We start from the raw sequence: 19,106 nt of genomic DNA on the forward strand, positions 1-19,106 counted from the left end.
CTTGTGTAGAATTAACTGAAACAATACTTCATGATTGGTTTTTTTCTTTCGTATTTGTATTCACCAAACAGCTGCCTGTAAAACTGTTCTCAGAAATACCTTTACAATCAAGAGATATACACTGAATATTTCATCCAACTCTAGACAAAAGCAGCTACTGCTTTTTATTTTTTGTCTTGCAAATTTCTACAGCTGCCTGTAAGTATCTTTACAGAAGTTACACTCCACTACACTGACAAGCGTACAGATTGTTCACTACATAAGACTTAAGAATTTTTCAACTTTCTACTACAGCTAAACACAATAGATAGCAAGAAGATGTTTGGATGACAGAGTACAAAGTCCACAGGATATTGTTCAGCTTTTTGTCGAAATCATGCAGAGTTTGTCTTCATGGTAGCAGCAGCTTTTTCATGGAGCACAGGTGGTGTCACCTGCAGGGTGGCAGGGATGGGCCTGAACTCTGTAGTTACATTCCTGGTGAAGTTTTGATGGGATGTACAATGTCAGGACCATTACAGTGTCTTGGCTCCACTAGAGATCATTTCATATGACAGACAGATGAGATCAGTCATGTTTTAAAACATAAAATAAGAATTGAGGCTTACAGTAAGTTTGTTGGATAGCTACATAAATTCACAGCTGGTTTACTCCATGCACATTCTTCCACTAGCAGAGCTATTCCTGAGTATTTCAATAATACAGGTAGGTGACAGAGTAAGCAACTGTCTGGGGAACAGACAGAAGGAGAGGTAAGAAGACAGCCATCAGCTGTCATCACCTCCCAATCTTCACCACGCTTTATCCCTCTAGTTCCCACAGTAACACAGGCATCTGAACCAGATGAACACCCTACTTCCACTCACAGCCCCTTCATTTGTGAGTGCTGAGTTACTCAAACTCTTCTGAAAACACAGATAAGCTGAGCCCTTGGAAAGTCAACTGCCAGTGACCTAGACAAGGTCAGGGTTTCAACTACCAGGAAACAAAACAGGCATGCACCAAGCACTTCTTTCCATCCAGGGTGATAGGAGCAGTCAGCAAGACACTGAATTTCGATAGAAATTACCCCTTTTCACTTTCACAGCATTTAACTACTCTGTCATGATGTATTTTGGTTTGACTGGCTGCACAACTTACAAAACAGGGAAGTTAAAGGCCTGCTGCAGTTGCAGGAAGTACACTTTGCCTTCAAACTGGAACAGAGCTGAAATTGTGGTAGTCTTCAGTTCCTCTAAAAGTTTCAGTCAGGTGTGAGTTTCTGATTGTATTTTATCTTCTTCTCAACATCATTACCTCTGAATGGGAGTATACCTAGTTTGTCAAGCTGAATTGAAAAGAAAGTCCAAGGAACTGAGTATACAGGCACAAATGAAATGAAAAATCAGAACATTTTATAAACACTAACTGAAGCAGGACCACACTGTACATTGATATTTAAAGAATTCAAAGGACTGAATATATTTTTCATAATTTCTGCCTTAACTAGTTCCTACATCACGTGCTCACTCCATACCAAAACAAAAAATTAACCTTTGTACCAACATATCTTCTAGAAAGGTGTTTGTCAGGCATAAGAAAAAATCCACTTTTCCATCAGCTGTGAATGTAGAGACAAGAAAGCCTCCACATCTAAGCAGCTGCCCAGTGTCATTCCTGAAAGCTCCATCAGGACAAAATGAAGTGGTGTGACAAGCACTGCACATGTCAGATTTCACAACAGTCACATGATAATTTAGCAGACTGCAGTCAGGTACAGTTAATAAGCACCTAATCTAGTCTGTATTTTCTCATTTAGATATTCAAAGAATTCTCCTTCTCCCAGAAATCTAGCCCAGATACATTAGGGTAAGAACCCTTAAGCCATAGTTTTTCTGCTTGAGCAATATTATAGCATTAGGACCTAAAATGTTTACATGGACCCTTAATTTTCAGAAAGCAAAAAGTACATACTGAATTCCATAGAACACTTGAAAATTGTAACCTGATCTGATTTTATGCCTTAAGTATCCAGAAACAAGTCATTGGGCTTTCCTTACAGGATATTTTTTTCCTAATCAAAGGTCACAGTAACAAAGCTTCTCCTAAACAATATGTGGCTTCCTTTATAAACTACCCCTCCCTAAAAAAAAAAGTGCAAAATTCTTTAAGCAGGGTGAAAATACAGGCAAAAGTGATGAACTGCTGAAAAACTTGGGTGAAATTTCAGCAAGTCACAATGTTTGCTACAGAAAAACTAAGACCTCCTGCTACAGCAACTGAGGGATTCTCATAAGAGACTCTTAGCAACTGACTTAGTAAATACAGGTGAGCATTAAATCAGTCATTATTTTTGCTAGGGACGAGGGAGGTTTAATTCTTTTCTGGAGTTGTGTCTTTTTTTCCTTTATACTTAAGCTAAAATATTAGAGACTGATATTACATTTCCCACTTTCTGCTTTTACAGCTTATAATTTGCTGAAGTTCTGATCCACAGGAAGGCTGTAAGCTCCCATAATACAAAATCAACTGTGGAGGATAACAAATAAGCAAACAAAGTAGCAGTAAAATTAGATTCTTCTTGCTTTCTTAAAAGAAAAGTTTCCAGATTATTTTTTTATCCTCTACTTTCAGGTAGAAGTCAAACTTAAATCCATACATGGTAGGAAAAAGCAAAATTTAAAACTGCATCAAAACTAACAGCAGAGAAGTCAAAAGGGAACTGCCGACCTACTCTGCAGAATTCCCTTAGCCTTGCCATGTTACTGATGCTGACACCTACCAAAACCAAGCTTGCATCATCTAACAGCTCTATGTTATTAGATTGTGACATTGATGAGTGTTTTAGTCATTTTTCCTAAAAATACTTCTGTTGAACAAAGATGCAGTTTAAAGCAGCAACATTTAAACTGCTCAGCATTAAAAACTAAATTACATAAGCCTGAAATTCTATTAGGCCTAACGCATCACCAACACTCAGCATATATGGATAAAAATTAACATGCTAACAATTATCTGATTCATCCACACTGATATTTATGATGAACTAGGTGAAGGAAGTGCATAGCTTTCACAAGCTTAAGAACATATTAGTGCTTGGCAAAATGCCTTAAGTAAGAGAATTATGTTTCCTAGGAGCACATAAGGCATTTAAAAACCTCATGATGAAGCAAAGAATAGGAAAATGAACACTGGGGACTGGAACTATGGGGGAAGAGAGGGAATGGGAAGTCTGAAAATGGACCTGATGACCATTTCCAAGTTCCCAGTTTCTTGTGCAGCTGGTAGGCAAACAATATCTCACGGGAAAAAGAAGATGGATGAGAAGCCAGATATATCTGGTGTGCTGTTTGCTCTCACCCAATTCTCCATCATGGTAGCTTGTTTGCTACCAAGTGAACAGATCAAGCGCACCAAGGAACAAGTTACCTTTGTACAAAACCTGATTGCACAGCATGCCAAGTCTCTCTGAGGCCCACCAGGGTGCTAATGACTACATATAGCTCATGGTCTCTTTTCTTCTCTCTTGGGAGTTTCAGTTCTGTGTAAGCCACCAAGAAGAGCGCTACCTCATATTCTTCCAATGACTACAAAAGGCATTGTCATGAGGCAAACATGGACACAGGTTATAACAATGCCACAATTTAGCACCACTTTCTTCTAATTTTGACATATTTTAACTCTTTTTTTGGTCCCCTTTTCCTTCTTTTCCATTAAGAGCAATTGCACAATCCCCAGACTCTGAGCAGAGGGGCTGCACTGCCGGCAAAGCACAAGCTTGTATATCGACACGTCAGGAGGGCTCCACTCGCCCTGCTGGCACAGCCCTCTCTGCCTTTGGACGGCTTGTGGAGGGGATCACAGCACGGGAGCACATAGCTACTGGCCAAGTATCCTGAGATTTTAACACCGGGCATCTTCAATTAAGATGTAGTGCCCTGCACTGAAAGCAAAACGGAGTGAAACCCTCCGCTGACTTGCTGAGTTTGAAGAAGCGCCCATTTCTGATGCAGAGCCGAGTGATTCACCAGGACAACAGCGATAACTTCGGGCCAGGAGCCGGCGCGCCAGGCCCGGGCTCTCTACTGACATCGGCCACTTTTATCGCGTCCCTTCCGCTCATCTCGGACCTGGAACAGCGAGGGGAGCATTTCCACAAGGCGAGGGTGGAAATGCACCCTACAGTTCCACACCAGCTCTATAAAACACCTGCTGCAGGCCCCGACCGTCCCCCGAGAGCATCGCCAAGCCCAAAGCTCTGGTCCTGTGGGTGTCACAGGGAAGGGTGCGGGGAAAGGAGCTGGTGCTGACACGGCCGACCGCGCTCCGACAAACAAACACCGCGCTCCCACACCAACACCGCGCTCCCACACCAACACCGCGCTCCGACAAACAAACACCGGGCTCTAACAAACACCGCGCTCTAACAAACACCGGGCTCTAACAAACACCGGGCTCTAACAAACACCGCGCTCCCCCCGCGGCCCCGGCCCCGCCTCGCCCGAGCCGCCCCGCTGGCCCCACGGCCGGGCAGGGCGGCGCGGCCCCGGCTCCAGCGAGGCCCTTCCCGCCGCCCTGCGGCCGGCTCCCCGCGCCTGACAGCGCCTTCCCGGCCCGCCGGACACCGCCCCGGCTCCCCAGCGGAGCTCCCGCGGCTCTCACCCGGCCCCGGCGAACGCGCTCCCGGGTGCGGCCGGGGCCGGGGGCGGAGCAGGGCGGGGAGCGGCGGGCAGGCCCCGGCCCGGCCCGCCCCGCCGTGACGGGAGCCGGGGAGGCGCGGCTCCGCCCGGGCGGCTGCGGAGCGGGGCCGGGCCGTCCCCGGCGGGCGGCTCCGCCCGGCCTGCGGGGGGATCCTGCTGCTGACGGGCCCGGGGGCTGCCGAGGGGAACGGGGCAGCCCGGGCAGCCGCAGCCCTGTGTGACTGGAAAAAGCGAGAGTGAAGGGTGGAGAGAGTGTCACTCAGGGAAAAGATGCTGTTGCATCAGGAAGCAAGGCTAAAACATGGTCAAGGATACAATATTACCGTGATAAAATACGACGTTACATTGTTAATAGACTGGTTTGCCCGCCCTGCCTTCCGCTTGGGTTATTTCTACTCTAAAGGGGAATAGACTCTTGAAAATGAGTGCGTGGTAAATTGTAGATCTCTTCAAAGATGCCTTTGAATGCAGAGATACAAACCATACAGCTGGGAGTGGGGGCAGGGGAAGCCAGGAGCACGAAGAAGGATGCGTTCACACGTTCACCAGGCTCGGGAGGACAAAGAGGATACGATAGCCACAGCACGGGGGCTCCTCCTGGCCCAGCTACCTGAGAAGTGACAGGGGAGCCTCCAGGCTCCCTACACAGCATTTGAGGCATTTCCCCCACTTCTTCAAAGGGACAATGACAGGGCCAAACGCTCCCCAAAGCCCTGGGGCTGAGCTGCTTCGTCTGCAGGATACCCCCGTGTGTATTAAATAGCACTTAGCGAACAGCCCGTGGCACCCGATTGCTGGGAATGCCGCCTCCTCCACACAGACCAGCTTCACCCGAGGAAAAGCTGCAGAAACTGGGAAGTGCAAGTTTAATTCTGCTTCATCATAGAACTTGGTCATTGCTAAGATTTAGAAATAGCTGAAGCAGTGAAAAATATATTAGGCATCTTAACCCAATTATAACAGAGAAGTCTAATAAACTGCAAACACAATGGAGTGTTAAGTTAAAGGCCTGAAATAGGCAAGACTACCCTTTACCTTACATGGGTGGTTCTTGCTGGATCTCAAAGCATGCTGAAAACAGAGACAATATAGACCCCGACACTTGTATGGGCCTATATAGCGTTCTTACAGTAATTGATGGTTGGAAGTGTCATTTTATCACTTTCATGGATTAAAGTTACTAAGGCAAAAAGCCATTCTGATATGCTTTTTTGCTGCAGAAATGCTGTATACATCGTCAGTCTATTTTTACCAGGCTATTTTATTAGTGATTATTTTAGCATTGCTACATGTGTGGGTGTTTTCTCCAAAATCCCACTAGATGGTGCACTAATGAGAGTATTATGCACATTCCTTCCAAATTAAGCGCCTGACTTGATTTATATAAACTCCATTGATTGACTCAGTCACTCCTGCTTTATAAAACTTCAGCAGAGATCACTGCCAGTTTTCCTCCAGAAGACAGAACATCTTTTACTTTATGATTTCAAAAATGTACTTCCCCTTGCAAAAATGATCCTTCATCAGTGAGAATACTTTTCCTGCAGGCCACCACTCAAGTACTTTTTTTTAGGCTTAGAGGTAAGACCCAGTCACTGCTGATCAATGCTCATTCTCATTCTATAGACACAAGGTATCCAAATACTTTTCTAGTGAAGCTGTGTGCTTCATGAAGAAAATCCTGCTGCTAGGTCACATCATAAATGTCGACATTTTGCTGTTAAATATCTCAAAGTCATATGATTATTTAAAGTAACCAGTTGAAGAATAATATAAAAGCCTGAGAGGGAAAAATGGATTATAAAATAAGCTTCTCAATGAAATTTTTGTACTATAAAAATACCTAAATAGCCTTTGTAATAGAATTATAAAATAATTATAAATGTACAGTTACTAGACTATTGATCATATTTATTGATCAGAACTGCTAATAGCATGGTATGCCCTTAGAATATTTTTGTTAACTCCTATAGAAAAGCCATTGAGTGGGAGAACATGCCCTGTTTCACCCTTTAAAATAAAACGAGAAGATTTCTTCAGTTTCTTATTCTAGCAATCATGCATAGACAGGGGTTGTAAAGAAGCCATGCCTAAATGTTATCAGAAATGCTGATGCATTTCATTGGCTCATCTCTAGAGTTCTCACATCAGCATTACCTGGGGGTTGAATTAAGAATCATCATTCACCTATCTCTCCTGTTTCATGTGGAACATAATCAGATTTCAAATGACTGAATTAAATTGAGAAAGCTCTGAGCAAAGAAAAGAGGAAATGCTGAGTCCCTTCTATGTATAGTCACTACATACCATGGAAGATGCTCTGGATATTTACTGACTGAAGGTCAGAGTGTTTGCCATTTATATTCTTTTCATGTGTATAAAACAAAAATGAAAGGATGTCCTGTATATATATATCCCAGTATGGTATATAACATCTGAAAGAGATGGAACTTAAACCACACCAGAATGGTGTGATTTTGAAAAAGCACACCTTCCTCCTGGCCCAGCATCCAAATCAGGACCCACCTTCCTGACTGTATTTCTACCTCCCACCTCCTGCTCCTGCCCTGGCCCCTAATGAGAAGACACACAGGCCTGGCAGTGTGGGTGGCACAAGCTCCAGGGCCACCAGTGACACAGAAATGAGGCACTCATTTCCATGCAGCTCCCTGGGCCAGCACAATGCATGATGAAATGAAGGGGAGCAGCCCAGCCCTGGCCTTACGTTCCTGATGAGTGTCCTCTTTCCAAGGCATGAGCAGTGCCTAAGCGGTGTGTAATTTACTGTAGGCGCCAATTTCATTCTCTGCTATCACATCTCATTTGCGCACCTCTGGCTTTACATAGGAAGAGTAATGTTTTCAGTATTTAGCAAAGAGTCTGGCAGAGCTTCCCAGGCAGTTATTACTGACACATTCCACCATCAGCAAGAATTCCTGTTATTATCGTTGTCATCTCTGTTTGCTAATTTAATCAAAATATCCACTCCAGAACCTGAAATGAGATTAAGTTCCCATTATACCCAGGCCTGTACATAATTATGATGGATGATGGTTTACAGCTTGAATAGATTTATGGTTTAATTATACTGCAGAATGACCTGTAAAATATCTCTATTAAATTAAAAAAAAAAAAAAGCATTGACCATTTGCATGTTATTTAGGCTGGCACTTTCTCTCCAGCAACAGTAATGAACATAGTAGCATATGTTTTAAATAAACAGAGATCTATTCACAATATTGATAATGTTTCCTAAAAATAATAAAAAAAATTCACTACCAACTTATTTTCAAATCTTTCTTTGCCTAGGAATTTAACTTTCAAAGACATGTTATGCTTTCATCTGCAGTAGTGAAATGAGCTGACATTAATATTTCAAAGCCTGATGTTTAATTAAGTAGTACCTGAAAATACATAATTTCTCTAACTTCAGACAGACCATTTTGAAACAATAAGCATTTATAAAAGGCATAAAATGAAAGAGCATTGCTTTGTTCAGATATAGAAATACAAACCTACAGAAGAAAAAATATTAAAAGAATATATCGACTGCAAGTTCAGCAACTAGCTCCGATAGAATCCAATAATCTTCATTTGGAAAATGAGGTCATTGTTAAGCAATCAATAGTCATTATTTTACAGTTCATCATCATCTTTGTCCTCCTCTTAATTTGCAATTCATAATGACCTTAATTACTTTTGGGAACCATGCAAAATAAAAGAAGAAACTTACACAAAGGGATCCTGACAGAATTTGTCTAGGTAAACCAACCAGATATCAAAGGTAAGAGGACACAGGACAGCTATAAAGGTGAGGAAAATGTTGTTTAGTGGTTTTTCCAAAATTAATTTTCAGAAAATCAAGAATCTTGGCTACTTCCAGAATTTTAACAATATTTCCTCCTTACTTACCTACTCTGCCATTGCTACTGTACGCATCAGTACTCTGGGTTCTGCTTCTCCCTTTCTCCATAATTCAGCTGGCAGTTTAGCAAAAAAGGAGATCTAGCAACAATCACAAGATGTCATGTCACTGTTCTCACATAGCAGTATAGATGGTGGTCACCCACTGAGGGACTAAATCTCATCCACTTCCAGAGAAGAAAACTATAAATGCAAAGGGACTCAAAAAAAAAAAAAAAAAACAAGAAAAAAAAAAGAAAAAAAAAGAAAACAAACAAACAAACAAAAAACCCAAAAAAAACCCAAAAAAAAACCCCACCCAAAAAAACTTAAAAAGAGTGACTACTTGACTGCATTCATGTCATATACCTTCTGTTATCTGTTGAGGGTTGGTAGAAAATATCTGAAAAACTAATTAGCAACTTTGTGAATGTCCCCTTTCTCTATAGCCTTGGCTGCAGTGAGTTCAGAGCAAAAGATATTCATGTAAGTTATTAAAGATGTCAATGTTTTTAAGTTGCCCCTAGAACATGACTCAGTTTGAGGCTTGCAGATTTCTGTACAACTAAACATCAGAACTTCTGTTATGTGCCTTGCTTAGGCCTGATGTCTAAGAGAAGCATATCTAGTTCAATTTTAGATGCTCAGATGTGTCTCACTTGGCTCTCAGCTACTGGGTAGGCATCTCAGGTTCCCTATTACACCTTAGGTGGCATTTGGCAAAATTTCATATTTTCTGAACAGCCACTGACCACTACAACTGAAATTAAACAGCCATTGCAACTGTAGCTATAATCAGGACTTAGACACTAGAATTATAAATTCCTACTTACAAATGTAAGAGTCTTAGTCTCAAAACTCATCCCAGTCTAGGTCTTCCAGTGTATACCACAGCTTTCCTGTGTATTTCTGTGGTAATTTGACACCAGAACTTTTATAAGAATTCTATTCTGCCCTTCACACTTCAGCCTGATCCTGTGGGTTTGGTAACCTTATTATAGAAAATCTGCAACTACAAGCAGTATGAGACAGGTTTTAACCTTCTACTACAGCATGAATAGGCAGAGGAACAGCTTTGTCTTCTGTTCCAAAAAACAATGAATATTAATCTGGCAAAATGGGGGGACATCAGACACTAGGAGACTGAAGTAAATTCAATTACACTCCAACTCCAAACACAAGGCTTCCTATAAGTCACAGTTTAAAACCACTAAAAATTTATGATTACTCTATTCAGGAAATCACAAAAATATCACATAAGCCCTCTTTCTTGTCTCCTTCCTCTAGATACTTGCTCTAATTTCAAATGTTTTGAATAACAATATTTTTCCTCTGATCAGAGTCTAAACCTTGTGGACAAAACCAAAAAGGATTTGAAATAAACAGATGTCAGAACAAGTTACATAATCTCAAAGTTGTAACTAACTTGTATTAGGAAAGGAAACTGTTCTTGACATTCAAAAAAATAATGATAAGATAAAACAGAGGGAAAAGAGTTTTAGCATTTATTTTATTGCCCAAATTAAAGTATGTAGCAGCTACAAAAATCACTGTATTGAACTGATGTTCTACAGAATATCTACCGTGCTATTCCTTTTTCTAGTTCTTACACATGTAGGGCCTGATTCAATTGCCTGCTGCATGTTGTGAAAAACTTACCACTTTTCAACAGGCTGCCAGGCATCTGCTGGTCTCTTGCTGTTAGCTGCATGCATCCTACAGCTGTTTTTTCTTCTAGGGTTTGTACTTTTCTCCCTCTCTTCTCATCTGATCATGGGAAAAGGGACCAGTTCACAATAAAGAGAAGAGTCAAATAATCACAATTCACATCTTTCTAGTTTGGAACAAGTAGAGATTTTTATCACATATTAAGTTACAATGTTAAGAATGCTATCACAAAATTTTAAAATGCCTATCATAGTGTTCCTTCTGTTTACTCTTCCTTCTTCAGACAGAATTGCTGGGTACAGTCTCAAACTGAATGTATGTTGAATGTGCTATGCAGCCCAGCAATCCACAGGAAACCCCACCCCCCCCCCCAAAAAAAAAAAAAAAAAAGAGAAGTGTGCTATCTGATGTGGTTCAATCTGAAGTTAAGTCATACATAGTCTTTTCTTATTGAAATTGCTGCACTTAACCTGTAAGGTCTGAATACCTCCAAATAACCTCTGAATCTGAATTCCTTTAAATAGAAGAAGACAATTTCAGAGGATTATTGATTTTCTAAAAGGTCCATCATCTGTGCCCCTTTGCTGTGATTTTTTTCCTCACAGCTACCAAAAGAGCCAAGCTAGAATCTTTAAATAGAATATAACAGTTTGAGTGACCTACACAGAGCTAGAACACTCGTATCTCAAATTTTCCATCACATGTTTTACAGCCTGCAGTGCTGGCTTTTGCTCTCCCTTAGTGGTGAATAGTGACCACCTCTGAAGAAGCTGGTTGAGTGTTTTATCATTAATACAGAGTGGTGGGAATGTGTGCAGAGTAAATACTCTCTCAGTTCCTTTTAAGATTCTGCTAGATGTAGCACACCCCATCTCCCAGACAGGGGGTTTCCATAGGATATGGTGTGTAATTTATCTTCATATTTCTTGTCCAAATGTAAAGGTTTGACCTTAAGCTTTGTAGCTGGAAAATTCAAGTGTAAAGCACTTACAATAAATTACTCCATCTTCTGCATCCATGTATATGTAACGTTTGCTTTTATGTTTTCCTGCTTTTAGTTATATTGATCTGTTTTCTATCTATTCAGCTGCTCATGTAGGACACACCTATATGATCAGCTTAGGAAGCATTACCTCTGTAAGCTGTCACAATTTAAATCATGCTAAAAGTAAATATGGAGAGAAAAGAAATCACTGCCTTCTCCATTGTAGCATCTTTGTCAAATTAGTCAGCTGAAAAAAGGATAATTTAGTTCAGAAAGTCAATAAAAAGTCAATAAAAAGAAGATATCTTGCCTCTTATCTTTAAAATTAACAACTCATATATTTACTTTACTTGAGGATTGTTTTAATACAAAAGAAAATGTTGTTTCTTTCAATTTATCGATCTTGTAATCCTTTGTCTCTTTTTTCATTTATGACAGATTTGCAGATACTAATCTTATAATAAACTGAAAAATACCAATAGTTCATCATATTCAAAACATTATATTTCATCATTTTTTCTATCCAAACTTTTTTCTGATTGTGGTCCCAAAGTACAAATTTTAGTGATTATTGATGAAGTAGAGGAATTGCAAAATATCGACAGAAAAATATACATAGAAAAGAGTTGAATAGTTGAATGTGATAGTCTTTGGGTCAATAGGTCCCTGCAGAAGAATTAATTAATAACAGGTGTTAAAAGTAATCCCTGAACTGCACAAGAGTTCTGCAGGTACAACCAATACAGCCCTTCTCCAGAGCTCCCAATTCCCTTTGTGTTGTTTGCAATGAGCAAAACACAAGTAATCTGGGAATAATCTAACCAAAACAAACAAGGTTAATTCACATTTCAGAAGAAAAATTAGACACTTAGGCTATTTTAAGTTGATAGAAAAGGAAGGGAGAGGGGAAGGTAAGGTGGTGTGCTTCACAGCACAGGCAGAACAAAACCAATTAAGAATTAATATACTGAAATACAAGCCACCAATTAGTCCTCCCTGTGTAAAGCACCAAATGGCCTTCAACTACCAGGAGATGGTCCATCCAAAGCTGCCTTTTCACACTGAGCAATATTTTAGTAGTAGAAAAGGGGCTGAACTGGCTTGGGCAAGGGGTAGGAGAGAGCAAGGCAGGTCAGAGCAGACCTCCACATCACCCATATTCTGCTTGTTCCTGGCACCTGCACAGCCCTGACCTGCAGCCAGACTGCCAGTCCCAGGCTGTGCAGATACCACTCACTACATGCAATTTCCACCAAAGGAAGCAGAAATGGCCAATATAATTGCCTGCAATTCCTTCCTTGCTTGCCCAGTGGTGAATCTGCGGGATAAGAAGTGATGTTCTCATCCAGAGCTGCTCCATAGACTTTAAACATAATTTTCAAACTCTGTAGAAACACATTTTCTTCCTTTCTGAGTGGACCATGTTGCACTGCTGGTCATGTTGCTTGGATGAGATATTGATTTCTGCTAGATTGCCACAGTGAGAAATAAAAATCACTATCATTATTATTATGGGCTGATAAAAAAAATATCAGCCTATGAAATTAGAAAAGCTAGATACACCAGAATGTTTTGCATCACCAGATAGGGTCATCTTCTATCTGTACTTACACACTAAAATAGCTGCATAGCAAAACCCAGCCATCACTTTGGTGTCCTATCTGTGGGAAAGAGGCGCAGTGCAGTAACCACTGGCGAGATGTAGCTGAAGCTTTGCCCATGCAAACTTTGACAAATATTATAGGGGTTTTATTTATATTTCATGTATTCCCTTTTTGAAAAATCTAATCTTTAATTTCCCTGAAGAAATGTACCCACCTTCCTAAATGATAACTTATTTTCATAAGGAATGCTGTGTAGCACATGGAAAGGCAGGAAGTTTTTTCAAAAGTAGGTCATCATACCATAAATCAACTGACATTTAAAATATTTTTCAGCTACAGAATGAAAAATTACTTTTATAAAATAAGACTAAGATTGGTTTACCATGTCTGCAGTCCTATGAGTAGGTAAAGATGATGGGAGTGTTTTCAGTTGGAAAATATTTTGGCTCTGTTCTCATCCCCTAGTTCATTTGGAAAGATTGGTGTAACTAGGGTGTTAACTTTCAGACAGTGATATCTAAATAACTACCTCCTGTGATTTAAGCATGAGTGCTTCCACTGACTCATGGATACAATGGTTTTTCCATGTCTTGGCCATGTAACTTGTGACAGTGTATACACAGCAGAGAATCTGGATAATGTATCTTGTACATGTTTCAGTGTGCCGGGTCATTTCCCAGAATCCAGCACAACATTTCTTAAGTTATTGTATTGTCATGCTGGATCTAAGTCCACTCAAGGTTACCTGCTACTATCTGTGACAGTAAATGCAAATACTGAAAACAGAAAGGAACCTGTATAAATATTTGCAAAGTTTTCTGAAAGAAATTCCAGGCATTGCTAATTAATTTATAAAGAATAAAACAGGAAGGTTTAGAGTACACTGAAAATAGTAGTCTGAGTATTGCAAATGCAGTGACTATTTTCAAAGTGTTTTTTAATAAAATTATAAAGCATAAATTATAGACCTGCAGGCAGGGCTGAAATAATCCATCAGAAGGTATCATTGCACAAGTCCTTAGGTGCTGAGAAGTTAGTAAAAATATCAACTATTGGAGAAAGGTAGTCAAGAACAACAAAACAACCGGCCAATGAACCAACAGAAAAAAAAAAAACAAATCAAAACTGTACAAACCAGATCATATTTAACCCTAAGAAAACCAAGCTAAAGGTGAACAAGAATAAAATTGAAAAGCAATCTAAGAAAATTACTTCTTTCACAGGGATGGTGATTTTGATGATCTAAGGAAATAGGTGAAAGATGGTATAATTAGAGTCAAGAGAGAGAAATCCAACAGGAAGGTGAGGTGCTACATACAACTGCATAAGAAAATGTGCAGGGTTTGTAGGAGGGAGCCCCAAAGTACTGGCATGATTTCATGGAGCTGGCTGTGCTGTGGGTCAAAGCATAACACTGGGGAAATGTCAGCTTTGACCATGGTGCAGACCAGAAACTTGTTGGGAGAGAGAATTTCTAGAGATGATGGATGGAATCACTGACAGACATATTTCCCACATCCATATTTTGGAGAAGATGGTTCCACACTTGTACGTGCACATAGTACAGGGGCAAAGCCCACACTTTGCATTTCTAGGCTTTGAAATCTTAACAAAGTCAGACCAATACTTCACCAGGTGTGAGCTCCAGAGTCTGGATGAAGTCATGATTTGGCAAACTGAGGTATTCAACAAAGTATTGCAACACAGTCAATCCTGAAGAAAAAAAAAACAAAAAACAACAGATTAAAAAATTGCTTACACATTGAAGAAAAAGATCTGCTGGGAGAAGTTTTCTAGGGAAAAAGATGTCCTTTAGTACACAATCTCTTCTTTGAGTCTTTTTTCTCCATCCTGCATTTTAGTGGAAATGGGAATTTAAAAATAAAAGTGAAAACATTCCTCCTTTCTTACAGGAAAAACTGGAATGTTCTTGGTTTATATACAGCTAAAAAGATTCATTTAGCTAAAAAGCTAAAAAGGCTGTCTTTTGAGAAACTGCACATCCTTTCTAACATCAATGTTTGCTGTAGTGTTTCATCAATGCTCTGTGGCTGCTGCAGCCATTAAGGCTGATACACAACTGATCCAGAAGGAAGATAATTTGATTAGGTTCTATAAACAGAATAATAAATAAATGACTGTAATAAATTACTGTTATAGCTGTATATGCCCTTTTGTCGGGAATTTCTTAGAACAGTTTCTTTCATTTACCTAATTTTCACTAAAGCTGATTAAAATGTTGTAGGATTTTTTGTTAAAAAACATTGTAGCTGAAAAATAGATGCTATTTAGCACTAAGTTACCTGAACTTATCTGACTTCTTTGACATTTTTTAGTTTTGAGTAGAAAAATTAGTCCCAGCAAACCGAAATTTTTAATTTAAATTGTGAAGAATTTATTTTGAAACTTTATGCTAAAAGATCAACACAGAGCTTGCAAAATTAAACCAATGTATTTCTCAAAGTTTTCAGATGTTTTTTTTTTATTTAGCTTTTTTTTTTTTTTTTGCTCCTGTCTTAATACAAGATGTTGCTGACATTTTTTGTGAAAGCTGCTTTTGCCTATGGCCTCCACAAGGGGGTAGGAAATCTTTCCTGAATGTTTAAACTGTGACAGAAAAGATTAAAAGAATAAAATAGACTTTAACTATTCTGATGACAAGCAGGCACTGCAGAAATACCTACGTTCCTGCTCTGCAAATAATTTGAGGGTAAAAATATATCTCTTTTCTGAATAAAAACCACTGTCTTTGAAGAGAAGTCTGAATGTTGCTGTTTGAGGCATTGTAACAGGGAGGCTGAGTGCAGATTTACTGGGTGGGATACTTTAACCATATCTAGCTGTCCTGCATGTTCAAACTGGAATGCACCAAAAAGGAAAAGGACCATGGACATGCTCCTAGAGTGAGGCCCTCACCTGGATGTGGAAGCTTGAACTTCCTCCTGAAACAAGAATTGTCCAGAGGAAGCTCTGAGGGCAACATCAACTCTTGCTGGAATCAAGATATCAGCTTTTAGTCTGCATGCTATGAGCACCCAGTACTTCAGAAAATTGACTTTTCTGATACCTATGGGAAGTAAGAAGTCATGACACCTAGCAGCAGGCTGTGGAAGTTCCCACTGTCTAGGTTACTTGTGGGTCCAGTCTCTTATGAAATGAATTTGTTTTACAAAGACATAATCATTTCACAGAAACATTTTCAATTACCCATGCAGCTAGTTGTATTTGAAGTGGCAGCATGAAGGTGAAAAGATCTTATTAAAAAACCTAAAGTAGGAAATTAAATGTACCTGGTTATGCAAAACCATGTAACATTGTGCAAGACTCAGTAAATATTACTAGAATTGAATTTCATAGAATCACAGAATTGTTGACATTGAAAGGGTACATTCTGCCACATCATCCAGATCATGAAGGAAGATGTTGAATAGGATTGGACCTAGCATGAACCCTTAGGGTAAATCACTAGTTGCTGGCCTTCAACTAGACTTCATGCCAATGATCAGCATGCAAAAAATGGCCAGTCTGTCCATTTTCCAATCCACTTCACTGTCTTCTCATCCAGCTCATACTTCATTATTTTCTTTGTGTAAACCTTATGAGAGACTGTTGAAAGCCCTCCTGAAGACTAGGTAGATAATAGTAACATCTCTTCCTTTGTCTACCAGGTCAGTCATTTCATCATAGAAGTTAATAGACTTTAATGTCTAATGAAACCAGATTAGTCAAAAAGTGCTACAAGCAGACAAAGTCTTTTTCTGAATTTAGTCTTCAAGTGCCATGTGTGGAAGTAGCATCATAGAAAATGAAGATGATCAGAAAATCTGCAGAGGTAGAAGAATTTCATAGAACACTATGTCTAATGTTTGACTGCATCTGGTATTTTGCCCCTTGTTGAAAGGATATTAATGCATTGTAGAGGACAGAGAAGGCACAGTGTGCACTGCCTAGATGAGTCAATGATTTAAGAAAAGCCATACACTTTGCAATATTCACACATTTTGACAGCTCATTTTTTTCTGTTTGAAAACTGCACTAATGTTTTTTTTTGGGTTTGTGTTTTTGTTTGGGTTTTGTTTTTTTGTTTTTTTTTTTTTTTTTTATCTAGGACTTAAAAATACTCAATTGTGGAGTGACTCTTTCCTTTTTGAGGTTTCTGGAAGGGTCCTGCTTGGACAGCTGGTGCTTCTCCTCTTTTCCATCCTCCTTTCCCATCTTTCTGCCTCTGGTATCTGAGGGACCATGAGATTAGGACACAGGTGATACCACCATGTATGAGGTGCTAATTAAAACATGAGGCACTAAGGCAGGATACAGGTAGCAGTTCTGGACTCTGAAAGATGGTGTCAGTTTTGTACAAAGTGTGGAAAGAAGGCAACATTGCAAATGGTCCTCACTGGTGACAAAAGGAACAGATGTAAGTGAAACAGAGTCTTTCTGGAATAATTGCTTTGCACAAGCTTTGGGGGAAGTTAAAATATTTGAAATCATTCACAGGGGAATAATTTGTTTTGCAAAAGGTAGCCATCTGGAAAGTGTTTAAAAAGGTCACTAATTAAATGTGTTGATAGGGAATTTGACAATACCCTTTGCATTTCATTTGCATTATGATTCTTTGATATTTCAGTAAAGTATATTCTGCTCCACCAGACCTAACTCATAATATGATTGGACAATAGCATCAGGCATTTTTCGTATGCTTTCCTAATTTATTCATGTCTTGGGTTCAAATGGAGTCCCTGTGGCCTCATTAACACATCTCATTTGCACATCATCCTCACACTAGGAAATAGCCTTACTCAGTCTGTGATTAGAGCTAATGAGAGAAAGTAACCTGGGACTTCATTACAGTCACTGTGCCAGACAAGGCTCTCTGAAATAGAAGGCAAGGAGGCTCTTTTGGGTGCCACCTTTAGGTAATAGGACACCAGAGGAAAATGTTATTTCTGAAACTTTCTGAGTTGGCCCATGAACAAAGCTGTCTTTTAGTTTAACAGCAAGGAAGACAGCCTTCTAGGGGTAGGTGAAGCTCACCAGCAATCTGTACGTGGAAACTCCTTCTTCTGCAGAGAATAAATATTGGTGACACCTTGGTTAGGCTGGCTTGCCCAGAGAGTTTTTAATCTGTACATTGAAAATTTCTTCCACTATTTCCACTTACACTAAATAGTATATGGTGGTCTTATGCAGCCACAATGTTTGGATGCCCTCTCTACTGATTTTGTCTGGGTAAGGATTAATTTTATTTTCAGTAGTTTGTGTGGTGTTGTGTTTTGGATTTGTGATGAAAGCAGTGTTGATAACACATGCACAATCCCCATTTAAGCGAAAACTGAGAAGTGCTTACACAGGATTAAAACCTCCTCTTTGAGTAGCCTGGGGGTGCACAATGGTTTGGGAGGGGACATCTGAACCCAGCTGACCAGAGAGATACTCCACACCATATGATGTGCTCAGCAATAAAAACCCTGGGGGAAGAAGGAGGAACTGGGGTGTTGGGAGTTACAGTGTTTTTTTCCCCAAGTAATCATTACACAAGGTGGTGCCCTGCTTTCCTCGAAACAGGCTGAAGGTCTGCTTGGTGGGTAGGAAGTAGTGATGAATCCCTTCATTTTCTTTACTTGCATACATGGCTTTTGCTCTACCTATTAGACTGTCTTTATCAGCAATTGTTCTGACTTCTGGAGTGTGGCTCTGGTTTCTGTGGGTTTATAAGAATTAGCTTTGCAGTAGGGTCCAGGCACTGTCTGCAGGGCCTATTTGAACTACAGTCTGTCCTGCAAGCAAGGTAGTATCCTATTCATTCACAAATTCCTCCTGCAACCAGAAAACAATGCTTCAGAGATGCCACAAGTTATGAAAAGAAAATTACCAACTGTAAACTCTGGTAGAGCTGGAATTATCTGTAAGCACAGTAATATTTCCAGATTTTCAGGGAGATAGGGCCATAAGGAATAGAAGGAAAGAAACAACTTCATTGACTTCCTGAAGGGACTACATTAATATGTGCCAATCTTACTAAGTATACTTTAAAATGCCTTAGATCGCATTTGTCACATAGGATCTATTTTTCCTTCAATCTAAATTATGATCAGACAAAAGGAGGTATCACCTGACAGCACTTCTGTAATTGTTACTTCAAGTGAGATCAAAGTGTCCAAGTGATTTCAGAACGTAACACTGAGGGTGAGAATATTAACTACAGCAGGGCCAGACTCACTGCAGATGAAGGAAGAAAATAATGACCCATTTTGTATCAGAAAGAGA

The 19,106-nt window shown here is 39.8% G+C and overlaps 1 protein-coding gene across 6 annotated transcripts in view; it reads right to left on the reverse strand.

Moving 5' to 3' along the window:
• STX7 (syntaxin 7) overlaps nucleotides 1–4,686 on the reverse strand; it is a 31,658-nt gene extending 26,972 nt beyond the window's left edge. For 2 of the 6 annotated variants that reach the window (XM_021540688.3, XM_021540685.3), the window contains exon 1: nucleotides 4,642–4,686. The gene's annotated coding sequence lies outside the window, so the exon portion shown is untranslated. Of the gene's footprint in view, nucleotides 1–1,140; nucleotides 1,328–2,431 lie in introns of all 6 variants that reach the window. The other 4 variants (XM_085575189.1, XM_021540686.3, XM_085575190.1 and 1 more) reach the window with 4 other exon arrangements.
• Nucleotides 4,687–19,106: the final 14,420 nt, after the last annotated feature.

Source organism: Lonchura striata, chromosome 3, assembly GCF_050655825.1.
Source record: "Lonchura striata isolate lonStrDom1 chromosome 3, ASM5065582v1, whole genome shotgun sequence".
Lineage (NCBI taxonomy): Eukaryota > Metazoa > Chordata > Aves > Passeriformes > Estrildidae > Lonchura > Lonchura striata.